Source organism: Megalobrama amblycephala, linkage group LG19 (genome assembly GCF_018812025.1).
Source record: "Megalobrama amblycephala isolate DHTTF-2021 linkage group LG19, ASM1881202v1, whole genome shotgun sequence".
NCBI lineage: Eukaryota > Metazoa > Chordata > Actinopteri > Cypriniformes > Xenocyprididae > Megalobrama > Megalobrama amblycephala.
In genome coordinates this window covers 34,483,919-34,493,752 of record NC_063062.1, presented here as the reverse complement: position 1 = coordinate 34,493,752, position 9,834 = coordinate 34,483,919, and positions in this window count along the sequence as shown.

The following is a 9,834-nucleotide window of genomic DNA, read 5'->3' as shown; positions in this document are numbered from 1 at the left end:
TTCTAAAATAACTCTAAATAAACTAAAAACTAGTTTAAAAACTCAATAAACTACTATATACAGTAAATATAGTAAAAAAAAAATAATAATAATAATAGCAAAAACACAACAAAATTGCCAAATCCTTTAAATTTAAAATGGAAACAAAATATAAAATAAAATCTAATTCAGAATATTAGTATAATAGTGTACATTGATTGATTAAAATTGATTTTAAATCTATTTCGTTATGTTTAATCAAATTAACTGTAATTTTATGGACTATGTTGGAAGATCACTTCATTTCCCAGAGTGTGTGTTCATTTTGTTTGTCTCTTTATTTATTGATTGATTTATTTATAGTGTGTTGGTAAAATTGTTGCAAAGATGTTCTTTGAGGTTACTAGGGAATTGCTAGGTTGTTACTAGGGTGTTGTGGGTGACTGGCAGGATGTTGCTAGGCCGTTGCTATATGGTTGCTGGGGTGTTCTAGCTGGTCCCACTTTTTTTCGTTTTTTTTTTATTATGTACCTTGCAAAAACTGCATGCTTACAAATGTAATAGCTCACCATTCAGATATCATTTATGCCTGTAGCACAAACAGTGCAGTGTGAGTTATGAAGTGTAATTCTTTGGTTATAGAGTTTTGTTGAAATCCTTAACACTAGATATCAACAATAATAAAAGCGGTGCTTTCTAAAAATATAAACGTGAGAAAAAAAAAAAAGCCTGAAGTTACTGCCTTGTGCCTGAAGCTATTTTAAGACTTCTGCTTTATGTGTTTGAATTGGGCTGAGGTTTGCAAAACAAATGAATGCTGCTGCTCAGACTTTAAATAGCTTCTTGCAAGACCTATGCAAAAATAAATCCATTCATACAGTCAATGATATATAGTCCTCATTGACATTGCAGTGGTAATGCAGGGGCGTGATGTTTCCTTCTCTGGGCTGGCTGGAGGAGATGAGTGAGAGTGTGAGCGTGTATCAGGAAATAACACAGTCTCTGCTCTCTCTTCATTTTAAACTCTATTCTTCCCTCTCATTTCTCTCTATAACTGCTATCCAGCAGCAAACACCTCCTCCTGCCACTCTTTCCTTTCCTTTCCTTTCCTTTCCTTTCCTTTCCTTTCCTTTCCTTTCCTTTCCTTTCCTTTCCTTTCCTTTCCTTTCCTTTCCTTTCCTTTCCTTTCCTTTCCTTTCCTTTCCTTTCCTTTCCTTTCCTTTCCTAACCACTCATCTTTTCTAATCAATAATCATTCTTTCATCCATATCCATATCCATATCCCTTTCCCTTCCTCCCTTCTTTCCTTCCTTCCTTCCTTCCTACTTCTCTTTCTTACTTTTCCTTATTACTTTCTTCCTTCAGTTTCATTTTCCCTTTCTTACTTTTCCTTTATTTCCTTCTTTATTCCTACTGTTTCATTTTCCCTTTCTTTATTGTTTCTTTTTATTTTTTCCTTCTGTTTCCTTTCTCTTCCTTCCTACTTTCTATTTCCTTTCCTTACTTTTCCTTTATTTATTTCTTTTTACCTTCCGTTTCCTTTTCCTTCCTTCCTTCCTTCCTTCCTTCCTTCCTTCCTTCCTTCCTTCCTTCCTTCCTTCCTTCCTTCCTTCCTTCCTTCCTTCCTTCCTTCCTTTTTCCATGTCTTATTTTTCTTTTTATCTTCCTTCATCCCGTTTCCTTTTCCCTTCCTTCTTTCCTTTTCATTTTTTGCTTTTATTTTACTTTCTTTGTTTCTTTTATTTTGCTTTCCTTCCTTCTTTCTGTTTCTTTCTTTCGTTTCCTTTATTTCCCTTTTTCTTCTGTTTTCTTTCCCCTTCCTTCCTTCTGTTTCCTTTTTACCTCCTTCATTCCTTCCACTTCCCTTCCCTTCCATTTCCATTACCTTTCTTTCTTTCTTTCTTTCTTTCTTTCTTTCTTTCTTTCTTTCTTTCTTTCTTTCTTTCTTTCTTTCTTTCATCCTTCCTTCCTTTCTTTCATCCTTCCTTCCTTCCTTCCTTCTCTCTGACCTACACATGTGTTTCTTCTCCTCTTTGACAGGTCTGGTGTTATCGATTCATACTTGTATCAGTTCTCCATGTCCTCTTCATTCACCTCCCTGTTCTACCTTCTCCTATTTTGTTTTCACAGCAACCTCTGAGTTCCTACGCTGTTTTCCTTTTCTCCTTTCATTCTTCAGCTTTAACAGGGACTCATCTTTCAACTGAATTTCTTCATTACATGTTTCTGCTTGTGGCTTCATTATCCTGACTACAGGTGTTGCTAGACCATATCTTACATCTCAACCCCCATAGATCTGTGGAAGTAGTTCTTATAACTCTCTAAATTATATGATCATGTGACCTCTTGTCACCTTTGACGAAAGAAGCTAATAAAATAAATTCAACAGCTTACCCTGTCTACATAAAACGCAGAGCCCCACTAAAACTTAAAACATAGAATCGCTTACAATTCCAACCTGTTGCAGCAGGTTGTCATTCAATGATAATTCCGTTAATTAGTAATGTATCTGGCTAATATAGCATTACATTTCCACCGTGCTATTTCTGGACTTCAGTACAAAAGTGGCAATTAAAGCACCAGCTCTGGTATAATTGTTCTTCAGTAAGTCAGTTATTTTTAGTAGTCTGACATATACAATTATCCTTTGCATATGTCATTTTCTCTGTGTTGCTTTGATGAAGGGCTGGAGGTCACCCTGCCAACCATGAGCATCTGTGAAGTTAGCTGTGTTGTCAAGGCTGCAGCATGTGGCGTGTCAGCCTGTTGCGTGAACATCCTGTTCCCTCTTTCTTATTTTGAAGCTAGCTCTGCTTGGGATCAATCAGGTGTGTGTATATATAGCACATTTTGGCTAAATCTGAAGTAAATAAACTAATATGTAGCAATATTTAACAATTTATGCACTGCAGCAGATTATCAGACGTCACTTTGGCATGCAACTATTGGTTACCTCACCTCACCTATAGCATCTACAACTCTGATGCACTCACCGCCGGCTCCACTCCACTGTCAATCCCACAATCCCTCTATAAGCCTGGAGCTCAGCTTCCATAGAGAACGAATTGGAAATGGCCGCTTACGCTTCCCTTTTCTCTGCATCAATGGACACATACTGTTAGAAGCACTAACAAACCTTTTCCTTTACGAAACCTAGAGCATGTATTGTTCAAACACACTCATTGTAACAAACAGTGGCCGCTGAGGTCTCGTTGGCACAATCGAGTGTACGGCTCCCTCATCCAGAGTCTTGGACCCTGCCTGTTCTCCTGTAGAGAGCGCCTGCAGCCAGCAATCACTCACATTGTAGCGAAGGAAGTCTTCAGCCAGGCTGGAGGGAGACTGCATTGCTGGCACAAGGCCAGAACTCACCTACTGAAGCAGACCCACACATCAGCGTTTGTGTAAGTTTGTGTGTGTGTGCCAGGTGAACAGGAGGCTGCATTGATATAGAAAATCTGCAACGAGTGACAGCTCTGTATGAAAATGATCTTTGCTTGTAAGTGGATCACTTTTTGAATTTTGTGTCACTTAAACAATAGTTTCACTGTAAGAAAGGATTGTTGGTTTAACTTAAAAAAGTAAGTTACCAGGTTGCCTTAAAATTTTGAGTTCATTGAAATGAAAAAATAAATAAATAAAAATGAGTTAATACAATGAATGTGACTGGTTTAATCAACAAAAACAAAATATTATGTTATCTGAGCCACATTAATTATGGAAAAAATTTTGTGATAACAAATCATGAAAATAATGTTTTACAGTGTTGGAATGATTTAAAACGGAATCAACATCCTTTATGTTTTTTAAAGAAGTCTCTTGCTCACAATTTTTATTTTATTTTAATATATTTATTTAATATATTTTCAAATTTAATTTATTCCAGTCTTCAGTGTCACATGATCCTTCCGAAATCATTCTAATATGCTGATTTGCTGCAAGAAACATTTATTATTATTATTATTATTGAATTAAGTTTTAGCTGCTTAATGATTTTTGTGGAAACCGTGATAGATTTTTTCATTTGAAACATTTTGTAACTGTTTTCATCATTGATGATATTAATAAATGTTTCTTGAGCACTAAATCAGCATATGATTTCTAAAGGATCATGTGACACAGAAGACTGAAGTAATGATGCTGAAAATTCAGCTATGCCATTACATTTTAAAATATATTAAAATGTAAAACCTTTTTTGTGATCAAATGCAGCCTTGATGAGCAGAACAGACTTCTTTCAAAAAAATGTTTGACTGGTAGTGTATGCAGTAAAAACAAATATTCAGTTTATGATGTTATAAACAATTCATGCACAGTTCATTGAGCCTGCTATTGAAATGAAATCCCCAAAGTAGCAATTACTCACTTGTAAGAAGTAGTTTCTCTTAGCTTATCCCAATATATAAAGTTTTAGAGTATACACATGACAAAACCCATGAAGCAGAGCGTCTGAGTGCAGCCCTGCTTTCCTCTGATGTGAATAATGAGCAAAGAGACGGCAAGCGTTTAATGAGAGTGCTCTGCTCTCGTAACGCTCCATGTCTGCTGGCATGCGGAGATGTCATTTGTATTTTATGAAACCCAAGTGTGAATGTCTGAGAGTGGCTGATGGAGGTTTTGGCTCAGCGGGATCAACGGAGGCCTCTTACTGAGTGGCGTTACTAGGATGCCATCCTGGGGTGGGCAGCTAAAGTCAATGTGAGAAGAAGAAATATGGGCAGGAAAAGCAGTTTTGATGCTTTAGATGTTCAAAACAAAGTCACAGTGCCAAAAAGTAATATGTTTGAGCCATAAATGGCATACTAGTGGACAGCCATCCAAAAATCTGGTTCAAATGAGTCAAAGTTAAGGCTCGTTCACACCAATAACGATTTACTATATTTGCTATATTTGCATCCACACACCAATGAACGATAACGGTCTGTTTATTCTCAGTTCACTGCTGTTTCAAAGTGTGTACAATGTGTTTTCGCTGTTCTTGTTGCATTTACACAGCTTTTACCAGCAGATGTCCTCAGCATGCTATGTTTCGAGTGAATAGCTAGTGTAATCGATCTAATCTAACAATGAATTTAGCTGACGTAGTCAATATAGTGGAATAAAAACTACAACGTCAAAGGAAGCAAGACAATGTTGTCAAAACTAGCGCTGGATACCTGAGGTAATTTTATGTTATATTGTTTGCTAGCCTGGCATAATCATCTAATCATTAATATTTCTCACCATTTATTCCGAGGATATGACCGATTGTTTTCCATATGTCCATTTTTTTAAAATGTCCATTCTTGAAAAGGGGGTTTGACTTGTCAAACAGTGGTGGATTTTCTGGACCTCTGCGATATCTGTGCAGTGTTATTTGCCATTTTAAATGCGCGAACCCTTAAATTAGAATGGATTCTGATTGGCTGTCAGTGTTTTATCGTTTAACAGCTATTCTTTTATATTTAGAACTATTTTTAGAACTATATCTTTATCGTTATCTTTATCGCTCTTGGTGTGAACGGGCCTTAATTCTTTAGAAACAATTCAACAAAATGAGGCTTTAAACATGGCTCAGCCATTCAGAATCAAGAAACAGAACTATCTGTTTTATAAAGTATATTTAATTTGTTAAGTATATAATTTATTGGATTATCCAAAATAGGCATTGCCCTGTGGTTATTAAAATATCAACCTAAAGAAATCAATTAATTTCCAGCAAAAAAATAACTAAATCTTGATGTATGTATGCTTTGCTTTATGTAGTATAAATATGGCCGGTCAGAGCTCTGAACGATCATCAAACTGCCTTCTACTCTTGGTGATTGAGTAAAGAATTAGACCTACAATAACAACTTTGCAATTCAGATTTTAAGGGCTTCTTCTTAACAGGCTGTTATTTTCATTTTCTTTGGAAAATCGTGAGAAACATTAAAGTAGAACAAGACTTAGCTCTTACAACAGTTCCTCAAAGAGCGCTTTCAGATCCCAGCAGGAGAGCTCCACTTAAATGAGTGCTGAATTTCAGCCTGCAAGCTCTTCTCTCTCCATTGCATGTCTTTAGGGGCTCTTGCCTCAATTTATGCAGCCCAAAGCGCTATCCTTTCCAGTCCTCTATTCCCTACTTAGCGACCAGGCTGCTATTGTCAGATTCCTTACCTTCTTGATTGGAAAACATGCCTGCAAAGTTGACATGTTCACTTCCTATGGGCAAAGAGCCACAACGACTGTCACAGCTGTTGGCTTTCAGTTTCATAAAAAGCTAGTGGTGAAATGGAGAAAACAAAGTTCAGTCATAAAAGTTCAGAGACGTTACGGGTGAAATGCAGGATAAGAGAAAATGAGACAAAAAGACTGATGCATTATGAGAAATAAAAGGTAAAAGATGGGGGAATTAAATCAGAATGGCATTTGAGCTGACATGAGGGAGGCCGTGGACTGGAGGGATTTGATTTACTTCTCCATTCTGCCAAACGCCAGAAGTATTGCTGTTAAACACCCTAAATTCCTTGCAGAGTGAGAAAATCTATGGAGATTTATTTTGGTGATAAATTAAACTGGTTCCAGAACCGATAGTCAGAACGAAGAAAAGAAAGAAAGAAAAAAAAAAGAGGCAGGTTTTGTGTCTGAGACTTGTAAATTTAAACGGTTATAATCTGAAATAGGATTAACAATAGTGTTTTTCTCCCATCTGATATCCTTTAGGCAATTCACTCATTCTCTATTGACCGAGTGCTGTCGCATATGTATATCACAGAAATCTGACACGTTTAGGATGACACTCATGGGGTGATTGAGCTGGAAAGACCAAAGACTGCCATTATCATTCAACTGACATCAAATAATAATGTCTGTGCTATTTTCCAGTACAAAGCCTTTGAAACAACCAATTACACGCATATTATCTGTCAACTGATTCACATTCAAGTGTCACAAATCGTTCATATGCGCCCTTATCTCTGGATATAATCTGTATGCGGTCTCCAGGAGAGTCTGTGAGCGAGGGCGGATTTATTGATTTTTTTTTTTTAAATGTGTGAGTGCTGGAAACCTGTGGGGAGACTGTGGACTCCCAGCGTAATCTACACACGGCTGCTGAGAATGTTAAATAGCGAACCTTGAAAATCTTCTTTGCCTAGAAAGACCCAGCAACCTTTGGTATTTCCACAAAAAGCCATTCTTTCCTCTTTAATTGTCCGTTGACTGCATTTTCAGAGACTGTGAGGAGGAATTCATGGCTCCTTGAACCCCAGACTAGAGGAAATCTATTTTTAGCTCAGCACTGGCTGTTACTTCACAAGAGTAAGCTCAGCATACAAAGGGATTGTGAAACAGCGGCTCTGCTGTACGTTCATTAGGAGCGAATGTAAATCGTATAATCTTCTGTATCATATGCTGCAGGGCCGTCTAATGAGTCTCTGCAGTTGTGTGAGTGTTTGGAGATAAAGCATCTTTTAATCCTGTTGAGGTTTTGATGCGCTGTCACTTTTCTTTTGGTTTAACTCTTTCCATTCTTTACTACGCTGTGAAATAAATCAGTTGAAAAACTGATTTGTTTAAACTTAAGTTTGTTATGTTTATGGACAGATCCCTATAAATCAACACAGTGCAAAGCGTAATTCGAAATGTGAGTGAAACACCTGTGAAAAATCAATATGGAAAATTCCTTTGGACTGTGTTTTTTTTACGAACTAAAGGCCTGTTCACACCAAGGACGATAACTATAAAGATAGAGATAATGATATAGCTCTAAAAATCTGATGATCATCAGCATGAAACGGAAATCTTTTCTTTTCTATTGTGTGACGTATATATCTGAGTGAAATGGCTTTTAAAAAAAGAATGAAAGTAGGGCGGGACTTGATTTTGTCCATGGGGAACTGATTGGATGGATGTGGTTTGCTATTGGCCGATTTCATGTGAGTGACAGGTCGTCCCGTCCTCACGCCAGTAAACGTCATTAGATGAGAGATGTTGCTGCAAGAGGAAGGGGAAGTTATTTTGATTAAAGATTATGAGGACACATGAATTTAACAAAAATCATTTATAATAAATACTGCAATATTCGTTTAAAAAAACAAACAAGAAATGTTCAATTTGATTTCATGGTGACCTTAAAATGGAATTGATTTTCCAAACATTCCTTCTGTCTGCCATTGGTCAGACAAACAGATAATTCTGCCTGCATTGTCAGTGTAATGAGATCTGTTTGGTCTCTTCGCTGTTTGCTGATGATGTCATCTATGTTGGCCGGTGATTGAGGAACTAGATCATTCAGAGATGTTCTTATTATTGGGAGATACCAACCTCTGTGGCTCTACCATCTGCAATGGTCAACTTGGTTCACATGTGCCCTGATAACCCACATTACATTATAGCCTTAATGTCATTGAATTGATGTCAAGAGTTGTACAATCACTTTTTGCCAAATACCACATGAATTAGAAGTGGAATAAACTGAATACTGTGCATGCTTTTCATGGTAATTCTATATAGTGAATGGCACATAATGCATTGTATGGAGAATGAGGGAATGAAAACAAAATTCATAATTATCATGCTACTGGAAGCCTTCAAAGTCTTTTTCCCCCTCAGAATGGGCTTTATAACTCGAATGCAAGATATAAATGCAAGTTTATATCTCATAATTCTGAGAATTGCAAGATGTAAACTTGCATTGTGAGGGAAAAAAGTCAGAATTTGCGAGCTTATATTGAGTTTATATAAAACTTGCAATTATATTTTAAAACATTTTATTCCATGACTGAAACAAGCTTCTATACATAATAGTCCATTTAGCCTCTTTCAGACATTTAGTATTTAATGTACTAGTATTTAAAGTACGTCTTAAAAACCCATGATACATTACAACATATGCTCCCTCTATTGATGAGATGTGAGAATATGATGTCATTTCCCCTTCTGCTGGAATTATGAGGTGAACAAAGGTGAACCTCACAGTTATCTTTAAATTCTGTGACCGTGAGCCTTTACACGCGGAGATGTGAGTCGTCTCGTCTTTCTTCACTTCCATAAATTGAAAGCTGGCCCTTTTTGCCCGTCTCATCACACTGCCGTTGTGCACGGGGTCGAAACTCTCAGAAATGCAATCTCACCTTTAACCTTGGTGATTCTGATGGTTAAGAGACAGCAGTAAAGAAAAGTGCTGTCTGTGCTAGTTTAAGCGAGAAAGAGGCGACATGGACAGGTGATTCCCAATGACCCCAGAGAAAAGCTCCAGGGAGGAGACAACTGCCGTCCGCACTGTCCCCTTCAGGTGAATTGCAAGAGGAAACCCTTGTGGCCTGAAATAATAACTCTGCCAGTTTTCTTCAGTTTCAGTCATGGGCTTTGCCAAGTTTGATTTTCTTATTCGAAGCCATAAATTACACGAGTGCTTCCTAGGTTTTGTTGACTGGACTGAACCGCCTGGTTAGTGTGTAAATCACAGGCACCTTATTCTGTGGTCAAGGCTGGATAGTTCATTTAGCCATTTGATTCATGAAGTGACTGACAAACCAAAGCGATTGGTTGTGCTCGAGTTTGCCCTCCAATGCTGACTTGTTGATTTAGAGGCCTTTCCATCCTCCTGCAATCCCACATAGTTAACTCTGAAAAAATAATATAGGGGCTTTCGCATCAGAGGAACATTTTCTTACAGTAGTTCCTATAACTATTGGCAGAAATACCTGCTTTTTGGCGTGTTCGTACTACAGGAACTGCTTGAACGCCTTTTGGGGGACTAAATTAGCTCCTATTTCAGAGTACGTTTTAAATGAGCACAATAGGTGTAGATATAACTACAATTGATGGAAGTGTATGATGATTCGCCGTTTTTAAAAAGCTCTGCAAACACACGGTGCATTTGAAATCGCA